Raw genomic sequence first — 22,643 nt, 5'->3', positions numbered from 1 at the left:
ACCTTTGGCCTGTTGAACGCACGATTTCGCTGCCTCGCCTGTCGGGTGGGGCACTCCTCTACAGGCATGAGAAGATGGCCAAGATCATCATGGCATTTGTCATGCTGCACAATATGTGTATCCGCCGGAACTTGCCCCTGCCCCCTGACATTGAACTGCTACCACCTGGTGATGATGAAGGGGAAGAAGAAAATGTGGCTGCACATCATCGCGGTGCCGATGCACAGGAAGGACGTGCTGTGCGCCAGTCAGTGATTGCACAATATTTCTGACACACATGGCAGCAGAGGGTGACATGATGGTTGCACTGGGTGTGGGGGTACATTTACACTATGCACTGTAAATTAATTAATGACACATGCGCAATGATGAATGTACACTCAGGTCTTGTTTTTCACACAACGGGTGTATTAAATATAACAATTCAAACTTAAGTGCAAAAACCCTCCACCACCCTCAACCCCCTCCGCCTCCCCCCACATCTCCCCCACACACCCTCCCCCGTCCCCCTACAACTCCCCCACATACCCTCACCCCCTCCCCCACAACTCCCCCCCACACCCTCACCCCCTCCCGCTCCCCCCACAACTCCCCCACACATGTCCCATCGAGTCTCCAATGCCTACATGAGGCTGCCCTGACGATCAATTGGCACTCCCTGGTCCAGGGGGCGGCATGTCTTGCCGGCACAGGGTACGTGCCGACCTGCGGAGCGGGCTTGTCTGTGTAGAACTGGAGGAAGACGGTGTGACCCCCTGCTGTGATTGTGTAGCGGGATCCCCTGCCTCCATGGCATCCGCTATGCGGCCTAAGACCTGCCGAAGAGCCGAGACCTACTTGCGGAGGCGGCTGGTGTTGTCAGCGAATAATTTGGCCATGGAGGCAGTGTTGTCCGTGATGGACCTGCCTACAGAGGCTAAGTCCTGACGCCACTCCTGTCTGGCCAGTCTGTTGTACTCGACAAACTCCAGCACAAGGGCAGTAAACAGGTCAGACCACTGCGTCCCTGCGGGTGCATCTGTGGAGGTAGTCGGCCCCTGGCTGTCCTGCCCAGCCTGCACAGCCTCCCTAGTCGTCAAAATTGGACTGAAGTGTCCCTCCGTCTGCTCCTGACCAGACTGCTCCGGGGTGGTGGCGTGCTCTGTATCGAGGGACGATACTTGGGGGGATGCCGGTGGAGTTGGGGTATGGACCACTTCCGAAACATCGTCCTCAATGGGCACCCATATGTCGTCCTGTGGGTCATCCACAGGCAGGGGTCCCGTGGCTGCCACCTCCCCAGCCAAACTCGACTCCTCGGATTGTGTGCCTCGCATGGATCATCAGGATGGCCAATGGGTGGTGGTGGTGGTGCTTTGCCCTCTATGGGCCTTGGTGGCACCGGTGTAATGGGTACCTGGGGCGGCTTGCCTGTTGGTGCACGGCACCCCCTGGGTTGTCCCCTCGAGGTCAAAGGGCAGTTGCTGTCATCCCAGGACCTCTTCCGGGGTGTGGACTGTGCAGGGGTTGCGTCCTGCCAATCGCTGTCATGGTCAGTGCCTGTGGGGGTCGAAGAGAGGGACAGCATGAGTGATGTTTTGTTAGGCATCATACATACATTAGGACAATTGCTCATCCACACAATTGGGGCACGTTCTTTGATACATGGGTGGTTTATGCAGGCATACGTCAGCGTCACTCATGTTGCCCAAGAGCAGTGCTATCTGACATGCATAGTATTTTGGCCCTGCACGCTGTGTGACTCATGGCATTTACATCTTTGTGTGGTATGTGTCATGTACGATATTGCCTTGCAGCATGTGTCTGTTATGCGTCCGCCTACTTTGCTGGGAGTGTGTGCGCGTGTTGGACCATGGCTTGACTCTTTGAACTGACATATTGGTTGACTTTTATCAGATTTGGCATTGCAATGTTTACTTTGGACACTCGCCTCCAATGCTCGATGTTGTGGCGCCACAATCCATCTCGCCAACACCTTCGATCCCCTCCACTCCTATCATGCTGGCGCAGATGTCCTCCCATGGGGTGAGCTTGATTGGGGAACTGGGACCTCCTCCTGTTCCCATGGCCTGGCTGCGGTTCACTGAGAGGATGTTTTGTTCCCTATGTCGCAGGTCGTCCCAGCGCTTGCGACAGTCTTTGATCGTGCGTGGGGTGTTCCCCACAGCACTGACCGTCTGACCAACAAGTGCCCAGATCTCCTTCTTCTTTAGTACTGCCTCTCTCTTCATGTTATTTGAGAAAAGTATGGCCGCATGCTCCTGCAGTGTGTCTACCAGCATCTGCAGCTCATCCTCATTGAACCCGTATTTCCACTGACGGGCAGCTCCCTTCTTCAGGGCCTTGGGCATAGTGGTGTTATAGGTGGATCTTTTCCCAAAAACAGCAGAGTCTGAGGGGTCCTGTGTGGTGAGGATGGCAATGGATTGTGTTTTTAAAGATGGCCGCCGTGCTCCTTCCCGTTCCTGTGCGATGACGCTACTTCCGTTTCCGTTTATTTGCAGTGACCATTAATAGCAGTGAGCATTATTAGCGGTCACTGCTAATTACGGTCACTGCTAATGCCGCATTGGACCTTGTCGGTAGTGTTATCTGCACTATGCTTGATGCCGCTAAGGGCATTTTAGGTGCCTTTAACAGCATGTCGCTAATGACCTTACCGGCATGGCCTAAAGCCTGTGCCCGTGAAGTCGTAATAGTCCTCTATTAGCAGGTTGATGACTGCCCAGACACGCTCTTTACGCCATGCCGGTAAGGAGCGTTACTTACCTCCAAATTCGGAATGAGGGCCAAAGTTCCTGCATCCAAAGAATCACAAGAAGTATGTGGGACGATGGGTCAATTGCAATCCGAATGGACAGTACAGATACATTACCTGGAGTGTGGATGAACATGTCAAATCAGCCAGATCCCTGAAGGGAGTGATGAAGATCTGGACTCCAAAAAAGAACTTCTTCTAGAGGAAGTATCAAGATGTGGAGACCGGTGAAGGTGTGGTTGATGGATCAACCAGAGGGAGAGTGTGGAGGAGCTACCGAATGCCTCTGCAGGAAGTCCGGCCCCCTCCCACCTATATTTTGGAGGCCTGAGATTGTGCCATGCTTGACACCAGCAGTTGTGACCATTCCGCAGCGAATCTTCGAGAAAACCCTATCAGATGTACTCCTGAAAAGGTGACAATCTCGTGGAGGAAATCCCCTAAGGAATATGAAAGAGACCAAGAAAAGGAGCTGGTGACATCACAAGAAGCAAGGCTGACGCACAGAGAAGACTGGCTGAAGAAAATGTATGACCCTTATAGAAACTAATGACGAAATAAAGAATCTAGTAAACTTTCATATGCAAAAAGAGGATTGCATGCGTGAAGAGCACTGCAGAAAATGCAAGTCGTTTAATAATTGTACACATGCAGCAATGCAAGTAGATCAAGTAATCTTAGAAGCTGGCAATAAGTAGTAAATAGACTGCAGGGGAAGCTGCCATTATATAGAAACTGGACATCTGTGTCACAACTTTAGTAAGCTTAAACCCATGGAGAAAAGAGCAGAGAGCTGTGTCTCAGCAAAGAATTCAACGAGATCATGGATGAGCCTGGATGGGCTGTCTAGCCTGGTGTCAAGGCTGAAGCAGCCAAGACTAGTTATCTATTCTTGAAGGCAGTGAACGTGAGATGCTGAATCATTCCTTTTTAAGGTGCAAAAAAAGAACACCATAAGTGGCAAGTTTTATTCACTAAAGACAATTAAATGCAGCAAAATGGACCAGATCGTGGTCTCCTGTCACATGAGCCAAGGATGGAAATAGAAGCGGGCGAAGAATTTGAGAACAACGATAGCGCGTGCTCGCACTCCCTTATATTCCCAGAGGCAAGGATACTTTGCAAGGCCAAGTTCAAAGACAATCTTCATAGCAGAAGGCATGGGTGATGAGAGACGTTGGGCTAATTGGGTGGGGAAGTACAGTCAAGTCCACCTCCTGGCACCTTGGTTATGAGCTTACATGCTGCTAGTGAGCTGAATGTTCCAGACTGGCACAAGCGTGCCAACCACTTGTAGAGGGCCATATAACAAAAGGCCTTATAGTTTGATAGCCAATGATATACTGTGTACTTAATAATGATGAAGGTGACTTGCACTAGAGATGGGCACAAGATGTCCACCTGACAGTAGAGACTCAATCACACCCCAGCCCCTTATAGAAAGTATACTTAGATGTTCCCCTTGAGCATATCACAACCCTCCGTATGTTTCCATTATTTGCCACGTAGTATGACATCACGTATGACACATTTTTACTATATAAATGTCATTTTTGTATGATGCGCCGAGATATCTTGTGCGACGTCCGTTGATGTCTGTTGTAACTCCCTGTTTTAGACAATTGATAATAAAACAGAAGACCTTTGCCATCTTCCTGAGTTGGTTCTGTTATTTTGTGTTAGAGTTACTCTACTTCCCATTCACTGCATGACACGCTACCCAAAGGGCCTTACGTTCAAAGGCCTTAGGCCAGTTATTGCTATATACCAATGTTTAACCATGTACTACGTCATGACCTACTACAGATGAATCCCAAGAAGAGGTGTGTTTTATTTAATATGATCTGAAGATGATAATCAAGAATAAGACTGGCCAATGAAAATAGAAATATTGGGAAAAGATGGGATTTCTTTGAAGAGGTTTTTTTCCAAACATAGTTGGGGGCGTATGGTGATAAAGTATCTGAGAGTGTTTTAAATTGTTACAAAATGTATATAAGATGCCAGCTAACTGCTGTCTGCACCCGAGCCCGGGACCGTAAAGGGGAACTAAGCCCCAACCTTGCCACCCCGAGCTGTAAGGACGATTGTCACCCCCAGAGAAGAAAGTCTAGGGCACCTCTGCCCCAAGTACAGAGGGAATTTGGGGCTGGATGGCTGAGATATCCGCACTGTGAGCCTAGGCAGAGCAGGAGGGAAGAAAACTGCGAGAGGCTCCGGCAGGCCACACATGAGGAGGGCCTGAGCGGAGGGACCTGGCGAACGAGTGCTGATCTCAGGTGGGGGCAATACAGTGCAGCAGAGGCCCCCCGAGCAAGTCGATTGAGGGAGAAGGGCCCAGCTGGGACAGCAGAGCAGCACGGGAGGCTGCTGCAACCGAGGCAGCCCTGAGAAGGAAATGGTGTGACCCGGCGGCCCTACAGGGCATTGCTGCAGACCCCAGGGTAGAAGTACACGGCACCCTGCAGGAGAGACCATCTGTAATGCCTGGAGTGTGGTAGGACCTGTGGCCCCCCTGCAGCTCTGCACCCCATGTGCTAGCAGTGCAAAAGGCAGAGGGAGAGGAGCGGGCTGCTGGAGACCCCTCGAGGGATGGCCATTGATATTCACTGCAGCGCGGAAACAGGGAGGGGGTGTGATCACTCTGTGGAGCTGCCGAGGCCACCTTGGAAAGCATCCTGGCGGAGGGGGCCTGCTGTGTCCCCTGGAATGGAAGGTGATGGCCTTGGCCAAGTGGGACCAGTGCAGGGCGCAAATGGTGAGGTGATGGCCCCCTAAGTTGGAAGAGGGGTGTGTGCCCTCCTCACTACAACACTTTTGAGACTGCCACAGGATTGTGCCGGCAGACAAGGAGGTGGGACTCCTGTGCAGATGGAAGTGGGGGAGTGGAGGAGTATCTACGAGGAGCCCCGAGGTATGATATGATATTTGATATTTTATTTTTATCGCGCTCATACACAAGACGTAGAGATACAGAGGCCCCTGGACATAGCGGGAGGTGACCAGCGGTAATTGGAGTGGGAAATGTGTGGGCCGTTGGCAGGGTCATGCAGCATTGAGGCCAAGCAACCGACCCGGGAAGAACAAGCCAGGCAGGCCATCGAAGGGGCTGCGGGGAGTACTGGGAGCCTGGAGACACATTTATTTATTTATTTATTTATTTTAGCATTTGTAAAGCGCACTACAGCCCACAGGAAACGAGGCGCTATAAGGACATTTTAAGAAGGCCTGCTTGAGGGTTACAGTAAGCGGCCCCAAAGAGTAAATTGAACTACATTCGCATGGTTACAGAGGATACACATAGGACGTTACAGTTGGTTACTAATAATCTAGTCTAGGTAACAGGAGGCAACACAGATATTCTCCCCTACAATGTTCAACAGTAGAAGTGCAAAACCTAGAATGCCAGGGTCTTAAATAAAGAGGTTGGTTTTTAAGGCCTTGCGGAAGGCCGTGTGTGAGTCGATTGATCTAATATGAGCGGGGAGGTTGTTCCCTAAGGTTGCCGCCATAGTAGGGAAGCTGGTGCCTCCTGCTTCCCTACTATGAGCTGGAGAACTGCCTTAGAAAGATTCCGGTTCCAGGCCCCCCTACTGAGTGCAACCCCGACTATACCCACCCAGGACGGAGGAATGGAGGAGGACCCGGTGTCCACCAAGAAGGACAATGCTGCGCTGATGGAGGAAATAAGGGGTATGCGCTAAGCACTGGGCCGCTGGTTAGACAAAATGAACCAGAGAATGGACTCAATCACTGAGAGGGTTCAATGTCTGGAGAGCAATGAAACTTCACTGGATGCATTGGTGACGCAAATGGATATGAGGCTCTCATAACTGGAAAGGAAGGAGTCTGAAGTGAAGCTAAAGATGGATGACTTTGAGAATAGGGAATGTAGGAACAACCTCTATTTTCCCAGGTTCCCGGAAAGGGAGGGAGAAATCGAGGGAGATATCAAGAGGTCAATCATGGAAGTGTTGAGGCTCCTGTTGGACTTGGACATGATTAACGAGCCCATGAACGATCGGGCATGCTGGGCAGGGGGAGGGGAAGAGGGGACTGAGAACAGTACTGGCGAGGTTCCAGTACTTCCTGGAAAAGGTGAAGATACTGGAGAGGGTGAGGATAGCAGGTCCAGTGGCCCATGGCACCGCCAAGATAACAACATACCAATTTCTGTCTGCCTTTATGTTGTCCATGAGGAAGCAATGTGTGCCTTAACGAAATGGCTTACTTCCAGGGGAGTGAGGTACCGTTGGGGCTTCCTCTTCTCAATATCTTTTGAGCATGAGGGGTATTCGTACAGGCTAATAACCGAAGATGATATTCAAAAGTTGGTCACCGAACTTATGGGGGACTCCCAGCACCCGCCGCAGGACCCTGGTGGAGCGTTGGAGGGAAAATGCAGCAGTGGCCAGTTGGAAAGATAGACAAAAGATCCCTAGAATGTGAAAGTTCAAAAAATGTAACACCCCCGTGAGTGGGTGGAGGCAATGAATAACAAATGGAATGGTACTCCTGGGGCCAACGCCAGTGAGGAAAAGTATGATGGGGAACTGAGGGGGTTGTGCGTGGCAGGAGCCAATTGTTGGGGCATGATGATGGGGGGTGAAAATAGGGGGAGAGGGGAGGAGGTAAGTGAGGACACTTGAAGTACATTTTGGTGGGGGCTCAGGGAAAAGTGCTTTGTGGAGCTGGTTCTGGGTTTAGGGGGACCACTGGTGGTTTGATCCTATCTAAGGTGACGAATCTGGATGGGGTTGGATGCCGAGGCTGGGGGGAGGGTGGGAAAGGGGAGTTAGAGATGGTTGTTTTATGCATAGTTCAGAGTGCACTGTTTCAAAGTTTATTACGTGTTCCATGGGTTCCGAAGACATGGGCTCATCTATATAAATGTCTCGGGGTATGGGGATGTTACGTGGTGCTCCGGCAACAGAGTAATGTCTGGGCTGGTTGAATTGATTATTGGCTCTCTTAATGTACAAGGTCTCAACTCGCTGAGTAAGATGTTGAAGGTGCTTCGTGAATTTATGAGGGAACAACTTCATTGGATGTGGCTTCAGGATACACACTGGCCGAGGGGCAAAGAATCCCGCCTGCGATCCCAGGAGGTGGGGGAAGTGATCATGGCCTCTCATGTGAGAAAAAAGTGGGGGGTGGTGGTTTTGGTCTCCACATGATTGGGATTTTGGTGGAATCGAATGGGAGATATGTGTTTGTTAAGAGTCAATGGAACGGTGGCAACTCAAGCTGGGTTCTGTGTACGCTCCAAATGTGGGGCAGTGAGAATTTTTTCGAGGGGGTTAGGGACAAACTGATTGAGTTTGTGGACAGTCAACTGGTAGTTGGGGCATTTCAACATGGTGTTAGACCCTTTTGGGACCGCAAGACAATGAAGGGGACGGCTGCACGGGCGGGAGATTCGGAACCTTTTAAACAAGTGAATGAGGTTTTGGGTTTGGTTGACTCCCTTTCGCCCCCCCCCCCCTGGAATGTGACTGGCCATACACCTTTTTTTCAGCGGTACATGATTCATTCTCACACATAGACCTGATTTTGGTAACCTCAACCTTGAAGGCACGAGTTTCGGACTCACAGGTCATCGCACCCTCATGGTCTGACCATGATATGGTAAGGATCTCGGTTGGCATGGGACGGACACCAGGCCCCGTGGCGAGCTGGAGGTGTAATGATTTTCTGCTAAAGGACAGGGAGGTGCAACAGAAACTGCTCTCAGGAATCAAGGAATATTTTCTCTTCATTGATACCGGGGAGGTGTGGATTCAATCTGTATGGGAAGGCCTCAAGCAACAATCCGGGGGGTATTGATTAGGAAAGGCTCCAAAAAGAAAATAGAGAGGGGGGAACAGGAAATTAATCTACGTCAGAAACTAACGCACATACAGCCGCCAGTGCCCAGGGAAAGTATATATCTCTGATGGAAGTGAAGGAGCTCTGGCTGTATAAAACACAGTTGAAGGGCATCATGACTCAAGATACTGAAAAGAAGCTTCTGTTTATTAAACAGAAGGACCATGAAAGGGGGGACAGAACGGACAAGATTCTTGCATGGAGATTGAAGGAGGGGAGGTAGCGGAGAACAATTAGACATATAAACACTTAGATGGGTAGGTCCATTTGCTCCCCAAAGGCATTGGAAATGAATTTGCAGAGTACTATAGCAACATTTACGCGTTGGAATGGAGGGTTGAGACGGCACAGATAGACGAATTCTTGAGGGGGCTACCCCTTCTGGGGCTTTCCCAGGATATAGTGGAGAATCTTGAGTGTCCTATAACTGTAGAGGAAGTCTTGCAGGCCATCAAGGGTATGAAGTCAGGTACAGCTCTGGAGGAAGATGGTTTCTCAATTAAGTTTTATAAACTATTTCTGGCATTGTTAGCCCCATACTTGTGAAGGTGTTTAATGCATGTCTGCAGGGGGAGGCCCTTCCCTCCAAGATGTTGCTGGCAACAATAGGGGTGATTCCGAAAGAGGGGAAATATTCCACCAGGTGTTCTTCATACAGACCCATCTCCCTCCTGAACAGTGACGTAAAGATTTTGGCAAAAGTCCTGGGAACGGGACTAGAGAGGGGACTCCCAAAAATGATACCTGGAGACCAGGTGGGCTTCATAAGAGGGAAACAAGGATCAGACAATATTCGGAAGACCATACATTTGATTCACAGTGCTCAGGCGGGGTGTCTGGAGGCCTGCTTGGTATCTCTGGATTCAGAGAACGTTTTCAACAGGGTCAAATGGCCCTTCATGATGAAGGTCCTGACAAGGATGGGGTTTGGGACAAACTTACTGAGATGGGTAGCATAACTCTACAATAAGCCCAGGGCTAGAGTTAGCATCAATGGGGGACTTTCTGAGGTTTTTAAGATAACAAGACAGGGGTGTCCCCTCTCTCCATTAATTTATGACCTAATGATGGAACCATTAGCAATTGCGATTCGAGCAAATGGGCAGATCAAGAGCATAACCAGTGAGGAGATCAAGAGCAAGTGCTTGCTCTTTGCAGACAATATACTGGGATGCCTCACTGACATTCAGCACTCACTCCCAGCAATCACGGCACAGATCTTGGAATATGTCCGCCTCTCGGGGCTTAAGATCAATGAATGGAAATTATGCATTATGCCGATCCTTAAGCATAGTCCTCTCCTATACTCGAAGAGACGATACCAGGGCATGAGAATTCACAAAAAGGGCATACAGTATCAGGGTAGTCAGGGGCCTAGAGGAGATGGTTCCAGCTAACTACATTCCCTTCCGTGCAAAATTGAAAGCTTATCTTAAAAGGTGGGACCCCCTGATATTAACCTGGTACGGACGGATGACTTCTATAAAGATGAATGTACTCCCCCGTCTGCTATATTTATTTGCAGCTATCCCGAGACAGCTCCCAGCGATGAAGGTCCAGTCGGTCCTCCAGTCGTCCCTCATGTGCTCAGGCATTACCCTCAGTTGGGTCACCTTATAATACAGTTGAACATCGGGGAACCCAAATCCCCCCTTGTTCCTCAGGAGTGTCAGAGTCGCCATTTTCACCCTCTGCATCTTATTATTCCAGATACATCTACAGAGTTCTCCTGTTACTTCTAAAATGAACCTTAGTTCCCTCATTGGGTACATCCCCTGTTCATCGTCTGTGTCATCAGATACTACGCTTGGAGGGGCAGAGGGAGGTGCGGAGGAATTAACGCCTTCCTCCTTCACCTAATGCTGGTTTAGCATCCATTGACGCCTCGCCGTTTCCCCCTCTCCCTCCTGAAAAATGCGCCACAACTTGATTATAGCCATGCATTTGGTCAGTTTCTTCCCTGTATGTGTGTCAATATCGATTGCTGCACGAATGGGGCCCCCCATTCAATTTTGGGTATCAGTGGCTGGCGTTCTCGCAGAAATGGTCAGATATGGGCCTTGAACAGGTGCGACAATTATTTACGGGTGGGGTTTTTCTGGACCTCAAAGCCATCCGGGAGGTATTGGGGAGAGACTCGGTTTCAGTGTTTGAATACCTCCACGTTAAGGGCATATTGACGAACTCGAAATGGGGAGGATCCATAGCAAGGGAGCCAACTACTATTGAAAAGGTTAATGACGTATCCACCACAAGAAGGGGTATCTTATCTAGATTGTATAAAGCCACAAACAAGACCTGCCTAATGGGGAGACAAACATTTCAGAGGCATTGGGTGGACTTGGTTGGGGAGGATATCTCGGAGGAGGACTGGGCACAAATCTACAGAGTTACCTTCCAGGGCAGTCTGTGTACCTCCACGATAGAGCATAATTTCAAAATGTTGATGGGCTGGCATAGGGATCCCCTGAGGCTATCCAGAATGTTTGCGGGAGCCTCTCCCATGTGTCCCAGGGGATGGGGCCAGCAGGGGTCTCTAGCCCAAATGTGGTGGCGGTGCCCTAAGGCACAGATGTTTTGGACGTAAGTGTTGAGGTGGATGGAAGAAGTCACAGGAGTTCAGTTAGGCCTTGACCTATTGCAGATGCTCTTGGGGGTCCCGGAGAAGGACAGGGAGAAATACAGGCTCCCCAGGATGTGGGAAGAAATGTTGAGAGTGGAGCAATTGGCCCTAGCCCAGAGTTGGAAAAGTGAAACACTTCCTTCGAAAGAAGTCTGGGAGGCGAAAGTACATATTATGATGGTAATGGAGAAGTTGACAGCTGCAGTGCACGATGGGATGAGTGTGTTTAATGCGGAGTGGAGCACTCTGCTGCTTAAGTGGGGGCTGCGAGAAGAGAAACCTACAGATCCTACAGGCACATGAACTATGATGGTGTTGGGGGGTGCCTCGGAGAGAGCTGATACAAGATAGTAAGGACACAGTGAGGACAGAACCTCCAAGACATAGGTGAATGGTTAACTGCACCATTGGACAAGGTTTTGAGATGGGGTGGAGGAGAGCAGAGGGGAGGGAGGGGAAGGGTTATATGGGTTTAATATGCAGGGGGATAGAGAGTCATTGGTGGAGATGAAAGGGAGGGAGAGGGTTGGGAAGGGGTGGGGGGGCCAAGATTGTTGATTATCATGTGGTTTGGAATTTATTCATTTTTGTTATGTCTTGTTCCCTTAACAAATGTGAATAAAAACTTGGTTAAAAAAAAAATGCCAACTGATGTTGTATTGTTGAGACTTGAGTTAGTTTGGTCATGCAACACCATCTAACCGCTCCCCGGAGCTTTGTACAATAAAGTGCTTCATGTACAACTGTGTACTCACTTCTTAAGTGGTTTCTTAAGTGGTGGGCCTGTTTTGGGTTAAGGTGATTAAAGGCCCATCCCCACAATATTGTGTAGTGAAACTGTTTTGAAAGTAGCTGACTTTAATCGACCCTTTATTTTGCAAACTGGCGCTTCTCATATTGGCTTAGGAGCAGTGTTATCTCAGCTCCATGATAGGGTAGATTGTCTCGGGAGGATAGCTCAGGGGCAATGCGCTCACCTTGGAAGCAAGACGACGCAGTGCAACACAGGTTCAATCGCTGGGTCTGCGCTTAGAAACCTCTGGGTATTAAGTATTAATAGATAACCAATTACAATAACAATCCTCTATATAAGTCGAGAAGTATTTGATCAGGAAAATAAATATGCCACTCTAGAGTTGGCAGCCCTTGCCATCAAATGGGTAATAACCTATTTGAAATACTATCTTACAGGAAGCAAATTCAGGTTTGTTACTGATCATGCCCCTTTGAAATGGTTGAGCCTGAGGAAAGATGCCAACGCTAGAGTCATGTGCTGGTTTTTAGTTTTACAGCCTTATTGCTTTAAAGTGGAACATCGGAAAGGTAAGGAACAAGGGAATGTTGATTTCCTTTCCTAGTTCCCCATAGACTGAGAAAACCAGCAGCATTAGGGGAAGGATATGTGAAGAATCAGAAACAAATTTCTCCAGAAACCTGGTCTGGGACCCTCCTCATGTGGCATGGGAAAGGCAGACGCTTCCTGATCCCGACCCTGGAGGTGGTGTACTGCAGGAGGATCACATGGGGGGGAAGAGGGTGGTTGAACAGCCCAGGAAGGCTTGGATGCCCCCCTTTTCAACTTCCCTGTAATCCCACCCTTTTGATAGCTCTTTTCCAGAGTTTTCCCCATGTGAGATGTGTTGCAGTGATCGCCAAGTCGTAGAAGTGCAGGTGACCAAGGCCAGAAGCAGAAGGCAAGCCGAGGGTCTCGGGAGAAAAGGAAACTCCCACATCAGGTGGCTGGACCGAAGACACCCATGCTCGAGAAGGGTGTGGGTCCTCAGCAAGCCAAAAGTAGCAGAAGAAGCAGAGGATGTCGGGGAAGCAGTGCAACCTGCAGGACCAGTATCACTGAAGCTGGTGAGTGAAGCATGGCATTCAGGTGCATTGAGTGAGCCTTACCGGTAACATTAACCAGCTCCTAATTGGCTTACGTTAGAGTTAATGCAAGGAAAATCTGTTCATTGTAGCAGAAGTCTCCCCATTGTTATGCTAGGCACTCAATAGACAATCAGATACGATAGAGAATGATTAGACTTACCGGGACTGCGGCCCTGTCCTGGTTTGAAGTGCTGTGTCTTCGTTCAAGGAAGGATCCAGTGATGAAGTAAGACCTTCCTAATGACCAACCCCACTAGCTGAGAAGAAGCTAAAGCTAGCGCCGTGGATCACTGGAAAGGGTGCGGCTGTAACAAGTTAGAAAGTAAATATGTAGTTTGCAACTAACCTGAGCAGAATGCAAGTCCTTGATGACAGGAAAATTCCCTTGTGAACTTAACTTCCCTCCGCCTGACTAAGACAGGACTCGGAGAGATGTAAAACCCCCAAGGAAACCCTCTCAGGGAAAAAAACCCTGCGTCATTTGAGAGCGAAGGTTGTGGCAGCTCTTCTATCTTCGACCCACGGACTGAGGATTACTGGACTGAGTTCTTCCAAAATGTTGAGATGATGCTACCTTCTGTCGGAAAGAAGGAAAGGGTAAGTATGGATGTGGAGAGGAGATGGAATGGAATATGAAGAGAGGAACTGGATTGCACCTGGGACCAAATTCATGCCAGTCTCTAATCAGGAGGCAGCAGAGGTGTAGAAGGATCGGGACTTCTTTCCAATGAATCGTGAGATCTATAGAAACAGAAGGAGAGTGAGAAAAGGGAAGATTCCTGATTCCGATCTTAAGCCTGCTCTACCCTGATCAACTTACGGGGCTACGTGTGTAACAGAAGCTTTGTGTTTCCGTACAGGCTGCGTGGTTGTCGGCGGACAGGACAAAGATCCTTCCGCGGAATCCCTGCAGAGAGAGATGGATTAGCTCTTTTGCTCGATCAAGGCTACGATAGATGTAAACCTTGTAAATGTCCCTACCAAGTCCTTTTGTTTCTGTGAGTGAAGGATGACAGAAAGCGGAAGTAGAACTTCTGTGTTGGAGATGCGGACCGGGGAGAGGTGACAGACCAGTGGGAAGTACGAGAGCCAGGAGGGACGTAACCGCAGAGCCAGAAGATCTGTAACACGAGAGACAGGTAAGCATAAAAGGACACAAGTGATAAGAAGATAGGTACTCCTAGATAGCGAAACCTACGGAGCGTCTAGTACAAGAGTAGCAACGCACCGGTTCACAGGAACCGGCAGAATATAATGCATCACATGATCCCAGGTAGGCGGAGTCTTTCCAAAGGCAGGAGCGGACAGTCTTGCTGTACAGAACCGGCGAGTCCCGGCGGCCATGTTGGATTTCCATAACGTACCAGCGTATCGAATACAGCCATGGCGCCACCATGACCAGCGGCCGTAATGGGACATAACAGCGGTGTTCCCTATTACGGGGTCAGCCAGGGATGCAGTGTACCTTCTCCTGGGACTGATTCTTCTAGAAAAAGGAGGATGAGATTCAATATAGGAAATGGCAACTAACTAACCTCCAACCGCTTTCAGTAATAGGCAATCCGGATACACACCCTATCTGGGACTGGGATGACTGTTCCCTGGTGGTTTAGAAGAAACCCAGAAGAAAAACAAGGAAGGAGGGAAGGTTAGTTAGGGACTAGAAGCCATACGGTACGAGGGACGCGCTAGTGTCGGGCTGGTGCACGTATCCACGGGAGAGTGTCTTTGAGTCCAGTGCTCAGGAATTCCGAGATAAACAGAGGTGGATCCAAAAAGGTAACAACACTGCAGCGTTGTTACAATCCATACAATGTCCAATCAGAATGGTGGCAAGTAGTACTGTGGGAGCTTTAAGAATGAGACAAAACAACACAGTGGAGCCTTGCCACCAGTAGACAGATGGGGTTGTTCATGGAATCAAAATCCAGGCTGTGAGAGTCAAAATAGAATAGCAGATGGCGGTGGGTACCCCCACTAGACCAAAAATTGCATCCAAGAATCTTACCCCCAAAATGGTTGTGGGAACGGCATGACTAACTGGAGCAGCAAGAGCAGTAACTGCAGGAGTATTGTGACTGTATCCGCGGGTACCATGCAGCTGGACCCGAACAGTAGGTCATCCAACATCGAGGGAGCCGCGCAGCATGAACGAACAGCTGATGTCTCTTGAAATAGCTGCGGATCAGCCAAAGTCGCGGGAGGGGAGCAGGATGAACGAGCAGCTGGAGTCTCACCGAGGATCTGCCGTAGCCACGGGAGCCAAGCAGGATAGCCGCAGAGCGGCCAAAGCCGCGGGAGCCAAGCAGAAATGAGTATGCAGCTGGGAAGTTGGAGGAGCAGCGGGAGAGGTACTGTGAAGGCGGAAACTGCTTCCAGCGAATCCATCTCAGAGTTAGAGCCGTAATAGAATGCCGAATGGAATGGCGAACTTGAAACAGATAACTGGCAACACTGTTGCTGAGCAGGAAAGCGGGAGGCAACTGAAGCTTCATGTAACAATCAATTAGAAGCACTGATCTCCCGATAATGCGTGTTTAAGTAGAAATTGACACACCCCCAAGCATGTCACATGATTCACGTGATGTGCAGTTCATTAGGGCGATGCAATGCAGCACCTCAGCAACAAACGCTGTTTCCATAACCTGGGCATTTGTCCAATAGCTATGCCGTTTGTATCCAACCTCACTCATTCTGTCAGCCCCTTCGTTTCCCCTCCAGTAAGGTGCTGCATGAGACATTTCCTTTGGTTTGGCATAACAAGGCCGCAGATTTATTTTTTACATATACATGACCACTGCAAACAGGTAAAAATTAGTTCCAACAGGTGTGGCGACTGCTCCTCGTCCTGCTTCCCCCTTTTTCCTCCATATTGATTGCAGGCACAACTCCCCCAAGGCCCTCGAGTCTGAGAAACCGCCTGCCCATGCAGGTCTTTGCGGACTGGGGGAGCGCCGTTTGTTGGGGGGAAGTTGAGCCCCAATTGCTACCGCCAGACACCCCCGCCGTTTAGGCTCCCAGGAGGCGCTGTCTAGAATGGGCGAAGCCCCTTCCGGTTTAGCAATGGCTCATTCGGAGTCTTTGTCTTATATTAGGTTGCCACAACCCGCCTGTCCATCCTGCGACAACGACGTCCAGGCTCCGCCATAGCTGTAGGGTGGGAGGGTGGGAAAAGAAGTCCTCCACTCTTGACGGGCGCCCGGCTGCTGGAAGAGCTGCAAGTGCTCCTGTGCCGGGCGCCCGCCGCCTTTATGCCCCAAGCCCCGCCCCCTTCCTTTGTTGCCCTTCGCGGGCTTTCCTGGGCTCTTGGCGCCCTTTTCTCTGGCTCCTTTGCCGCCCTCTCCCCTGCCCCTGTGGGGGAGGGGCAAGAGAGCGTAAAGGAGGAAGGCCCCTGCCCCGGTTATCGGGGTGCCTCCTCCATTCGCCGTGCTCTCCCCTCGTCACCTTCATAACCTGGGCATTTGTCCAATAGCTATGCCGTTTGTATCCAACCTCACTCATTCTGTCAGCCCCTTCGTTTCCCCTCCAGTAAGGTGCTGCATGAGACATTTCCTTTGGTTTGGCATAACAAGGCCGCAGATTTATTTTTTACATATACATGACCACTGCAAACAGGTAAAAATGAGTTCCAACAGGTGTGGCGACTGCTCCTCGTCCTGCTTCCCCCTTTTTCCTCCATATTGATTGCAGGCACAACTCCCCCAAGGCCCTCGAGTCTGAGAAACCGCCTGCCCATGCAGGTCTTTGCGGACTGGGGGAGTGCCGTTTGTTGGGGGGAAGTTGAGCCCCAATTGCTACCGCCAGACACCCCCGCCGTTTAGGCTCCCAGGAGGCGCTGTCTAGAATGGGCGAAGCCCCTTCCGGTTTAGCAATGGCTCATTCGGAGTCTTTGTCTTATATTAGGTTGCCACAACCCGCCACGCCAAAGGTGGGTTACCGCCCACCGTGGCTCCCCCTTTCCTAGCTTATAACTCCAGTAGTTTCGTGCAGATGTTCCAGAAAAACAGATCCATTCCCTGCTCCGACAAATGCACCCCGTCCTTCAAGTAGTACTCCTTGTTTTTCAGATTTGATCAAACCATGTCTGATATGTTGCAGGCCTCTCCCTTTGCAAAAATTAGCCATGGCCCAGTTCAACTTCCTCCTTGAGTTTTCAACGGCTGCCTGACTCTCGGCGCCCCTCCATTCGCACCTCGAGATGATTTCAGACCACACGATTTCCGTGTCCCCCAATTCAGCCGCTAGATCCTGCAATGAAGACATCATTTCCCTGAGTAAGATCCCCCTCCCCAACTCAGCCAAATCATTGCCGCCGAGATGAACCACCAATACATCAGGCCTCCGGTGGCCCCTCAGGAGACTGCGTATGTGCCCTTGTAACTGTGCCCATTTCATGCCCGGCACTCCGTGCCACTGCACCCGATATTCCCCGGCGGTCAGCACCTCCTGCTTGGCTGACCAGCTTCCCTTGGCCCTTGACACAAACGAATGGCCCACCACCCAGGCAGACGGCCGCCTTCCCCGCCTTGGTGCTACTGCGAGGAAACAGGAGGGAGGAATTGTTAGTCTTACATTTTATCAGGCCTGACATACCGCTTAAAACAACCGGACCTCCAGCCCCCAATCTGTTTGATTGTCTCCGCTCCCAGGCCCATCCCAGCCGCAGTTGTGGCGGCCCCTATCCTGAAGGAATGTGTCCCAAAAACCCCTATTGAGAACCCCGCCTCCCCCAGTGTCCTGTCCAACACCCTTTTAAACTGAAACAGGCTTAGTGCTGACCCGTCGTTGTGTACCAGAAAAGGGGCCTCGTCTCCTGTGTGGCACCTATGACTCACATACCTGCTCACGCATCCTACTGGACAGACCGGACTGTCTTGGATACTCCCTAACGTGATCATTCTGCCTTTCCCCGTCTGATCGGTCTTGGACCTCCTCAGAAATATGCATAACCGCTCCCCTTGTACCCTTATGTCACAGCTCCTCAGGAAACTCAAACCTTTACCCTTCTTGTTGGCTGGCACCAGCTCGCTTACCCTTAAAGCCCCAAAAAATGCCAGAGAGAAGGCTGCTGCGAACAATCCTTTTTCGTACTCGTCCCTGCACACCACCCCCAAGCTCCTGATCAATTTGTGCAACTTCCCCACATCTATGGGCCGTCTCTCGTCGGGTTTCGCCATCACCTGCTTGGCCCAACCCTTCATAGCCATGACAATGTAATGCTCCCTAGTGGGGTCAGGCATGCCCCCTAATTTGTAGAATTGCGCAATCGCCGCCAGGTGGTAAGCCACCCACGCCCTGGACCTTCCTTGGCTCCAAGACCATCCCACAAAGGCACGCACAGGCCTGCCCTTTTCGCTCTCGGGCAGGATATTGTTTTGAAAGGCCACGAATCGTTCCCAGAACACCTTGTATCTTCGCATAGTGCCTGGTGCGAGAGCCGTGTCGATCAGTGCGCTCAGATCTCCCCAACCAATCCCCACCACTGTGTCTGGAAGGGTGTCATCCTTGCGCTTGCCTCTGGATGGTTTTCCCGGAACCTTCCCCACTGCAAACGAGAAAGAGAATCAGCGGCCACATTCTTAACCCCAGGTATATGACGTACCCTGACCTCTGCATTCAGCTGCAGCAAGCACTTTGTCAGTTCCCTGAGCAGCCCCAATGCCCTACCATTCTTGCTAGTTCCCTGATTGATAATCTGCACCACCGCTAGGTTGTCCGACCAAACTAGCACTTTTTTGTCTTGCATCTGTTCGGGCCAGAGCTTGAATGCCACCACTATCGGGAACAACTCCAGTACCGTAATGTCCCTGGAGATCCCCTCGGACCGCCATTCGGCCGGCCAGGCCTGCCCGCACCACCTCTTGCCCAGGATGGCCCCAAAACCTAGGGCCCCTGACGAGTCGGTAACCAGATTGGGTCCATCTCCCTTCCCCAGGGGTTCCTTCCAAACCCATTCCCCGTTAAAATGGTCTAAAAAGGTATTCCACATTTCCAGGTCCTTCTTAACCTCCTTTCCTAGGCGCACGTGTTGACCCGCGTGCTTCAAGCCCACTGTTTTCAACTCTATGCTTCTAGCGAATGCTTTACCTGAAGGGATCACTTTGCCTGCAAAATTCAGGCTGCCCGCTAGGGACTGAAGCTCTTTCAAAGTGGCTTTCTCTTTGGCCAACAATCCTGCGATTACTTCCTTCAATTTTAGTACTTTGTCTCCCGGAAGCCTGCACACCCCTGCCACAGAGTCAATTTCAATCCCTAAAAACACCAGTGACGTGACCGGACCCATAGTTTTTTCTTTAGCCAGCGGTACCCCAAACTCTTCCATCAATTCCTGAAATACCGCCATAAGGTTCTTGCAATCATGCATCCCTTTGCTCCCAATAAACATGAAATCATCGAGGTAATGCACCATCCCCCCGACCTTGCTTCTTTGCCTTACTGCAAACTCGAGGAATCTGCTAAACCTCTCAAAATACGCACATGAAATTGCACACCCCATCGGCAAACATTTGTCGTAGAAGTAATCCTGTAACACCTTGAACCCCAGCAAATGGTGGCTGTCCTTGTGAATTGGTAGCAACCGGAAAGCTGACTCAATGTCCGCCTTCCCCATGAGGGCCCCCACCCCCGCCGCCTTTACCAAATCCACTGCATCTTCAAATGCTGCGTAGTGAACCCTGCATTCCTCTCCCGAAATGCCATCGTTCACTGACTCCCCTTCGGGGAAGGACAAGTGCTGTATAAGTCTGTACTGCCCTTTCTCCTTTTTAGGTACCAAACCCAACGGGGACACTACCAGGTTTTCCAGTGGAGGTGTGCGAAAGGGGCCAGCCACCCTCCCCAACTGTACCTCTTTCCCCACTTTCTGTGTCAAGACTTCAGGCATTGCTAGCGCAGATTTCAAATTACACGCCTCCTTAAATCCTATCTGCCCCTGGAAAGGAATCTTAAAACCCCACCTGAAACCCTCCCATAACAATTTTGCATCACCCTTGTCACTATATGTATTCAGGAAAGGCATCATGGCCTGTAAACGTATTGGCGTTGGCAGCTGTGTTTTAATCATGCTTGCTTTTCTCCTTGCCTTTTGCGTTGCCCCTTGCCTTACCCTCTCGGCTGGCGGGGCTGTGCCTCCCTGTGCTTGCAGCCTTTGAGTGTTTGAACCTGCATGCATTACCATAGGAGCACCTCCCTTCTGCAAACAACCAACATTCTGGCAACTCCCCTTGGTAATTGGGCCGGCTGTTCCAAGAGGAGTTCCCACGAAAGGACCCCCTCCCCTTTGAGTAGGACCCCCTGCCCCTGCCCTGGGCTGGTCTTTCGCTTGCCACGCTCTCCTCTACCGGCCTGGCTGGGACCGTTTTTGTGTCTATGCGCCCCCCCACATCCACTTCATCCCAGGTCATTGCTGGCCATACCTGCATTTTGAGTCTAAAACCTTTATCGTAGTTGCTCCATGTATCCCCCCCATGCTTCAGGTATTGCTCGTGAATATACTGCTCATACGCCATCAATGCCACGCCATCTTGTGGGAATTTTTCTAACATAATAGTGGCATAAACCCTGAACGCCCTTAACCAGGTATGTATATTGAGCTCTATTTTTGGCCTCTCCCTCTCCTTCTTCTCCCTTTCCCTCTCAGTGGGCTCGCTGAAGCCTTGTCCCGAGGGGACCATCCCCAACAACTCCATAATATCCATGAACTCCTTCCTCCATACCCGTTCTTTGTATGCCAGCGGGATGTGCCATGCCAATGCATTAATCGCTACTCTGGCCGGTGCAAACCCCGGAATTGGCCTCCCGTATATTGTGTTATTGCTGGCCAGCTCCTGCCCGTGTACCTGTGAAGGAGCCTGTGCCCCCCACCAAGGTGTCCCCCCAATTTGCGGCGTGTAGGTGGTATTTGCCCCTTGCGTCGCCATCTTCCCCGGGTTCACTCCCGTTACTGGCTGACCTACGCCTACCACGGGCTGACTCGCCCCCGAGCCAAGCTGCTCCGTGGCCCCACTACCCCCTATTATTAACAGGCAACTGACAATTTGCACCCGTCACCCAAGCTTCCATACGTTCCCTGAACATACCTTTCACCATCTCCAAGGTGGTTGGCACCTCAGCTGCTACCGCCGGTGTGGCTACAGGTGTGCTGCGAGGACCTCCCACTGGTCTTGGAGCCTCAGCAGGGACAGGTGCCGGAATGGCCTCAACCTCCTGCGCCCTCCCCCTTCCCTTGGGGTTGGCTTTCCGCTTCTGTGCTGCCGCCGCTTGCTGCTGGCTGTCTCTCGCTTTCTTGGTCATCACTCTTTTTCTTTTGGCGACTGGCTCCTCCTCCTCCTCGAGCTCCTCGATGTCCAGCTCTTTCCCTTCCTGCGAGTGCACTTCCACCCATGCCTCCTCGATGGGTGTAGATGGAAACAAGAGCGGTGACTCGGACCTCTGGTTGCGCCCCGCAACCTCAGCTCCCACCTGTGCTGCCATCAACTGCATCCAGCTGGTGCCATATTTGTCCCCAGCCCTTCTTGCCATCATCAAAAATGCCTCCAGGTCATCCTTCTGCTGATCCTCCTGGTTTTTTCCTTGCATCTGCATGATTCTCTTTAGGCAATGTTTTCCCAAATCAATGTCTTATGTGTCTCTTACTTTCCTGTACAGCACACGCAGCCAAAAAGAAAACTCTTTAAAATGTTGTCCTTTCTTTAGCTGTAGCCTTGCAATAGTTTTGTAGTCTCGCCCAGCACTTTTTCGTCCACCCCTCCAACTGAGCCGCTCTCTGCAGGCTTCAGCCTTAGGACCGGCAAATGACAAAGAGCCCAATACGGGGATTGAACCCGTGACCTTGGTATTAGAAGCACCACGCTCTAAACAACTGAGCTAAACAGCCAGCTTTATCTGTCCTTTGCGCCCGCAGCTGTTCCGTCGCACCGTGCGTTTCACTTTCGAAAAATATCCCCTGCCGAAAACCGGGATCGAACCAGGGACCTTTAGATCTTCAGTCTAACGCTCTCCCAACTGGGCTATTTCGGGCTGCTCCCAACCTGAGGTAGTGGCCGCCTCTCACCTCAGCTTCCCTTGTTGCGAGGCACCGCCGCGAGCGTGCAGGTTCCTGCCGCCTCGCCGACCAGCTGACTGGCGCCTCCTTTGAGGGAAACCTTGCCTTCGCCCCTGTTGGCTGCGAGCGTGTAGCTCCCGGCTGCCTCGACGCTCTGCTAGACGGCCTCGCCTGCTTCACGACCTTCCTTCCCCGTCGCGGGCGCCTCCGGATGCCGACCGCTCGCCACGCCGCAAGAGCCGCCGCTTCCTCGCAAAGGTTTCCCCTCCAGTAGAACGAAGTCCAGGCAACTGCTCCGCCGTCCAAGGAAAGTCGAAAAGAAGTCCAAAAGAAGTCCTCCACTCTTGACGGGCGCCCGGCTGCTGGAAGAGCTGCAAGTGCTCCTGTGCCGGGCGCCCGCTGCCTTTATGCCCCAAGCCCCGTCCCCTTCCTTTGTTGCCCTTCGCGGGCTTTCCTGGGCTCTTGGCCCC

General features: G+C 51.1%; 1 non-coding gene across 1 annotated transcript; it reads right to left on the bottom strand.

Annotated features, from left to right (window-relative positions):
* Positions 1 to 22,075: 22,075 nt before the first annotated feature.
* Positions 22,076 to 22,149, bottom strand: TRNAF-GAA (transfer RNA phenylalanine (anticodon GAA)). Its single transcript has one exon. It is a non-coding gene; the product is annotated as a tRNA-Phe (tRNA).
* Positions 22,150 to 22,643: the final 494 nt, after the last annotated feature.

The sequence above is a fragment of the Ambystoma mexicanum genome, chromosome 1p (genome assembly GCF_040938575.1).
Source record: "Ambystoma mexicanum isolate Mex_15411 chromosome 1p, UKY_AmexF1_1, whole genome shotgun sequence".
Lineage (NCBI taxonomy): Eukaryota > Metazoa > Chordata > Amphibia > Caudata > Ambystomatidae > Ambystoma > Ambystoma mexicanum.
The sequence above is the reverse complement of the archived record's forward strand: the minus strand, read 5'-3'. Positions and strand labels throughout refer to the sequence as shown.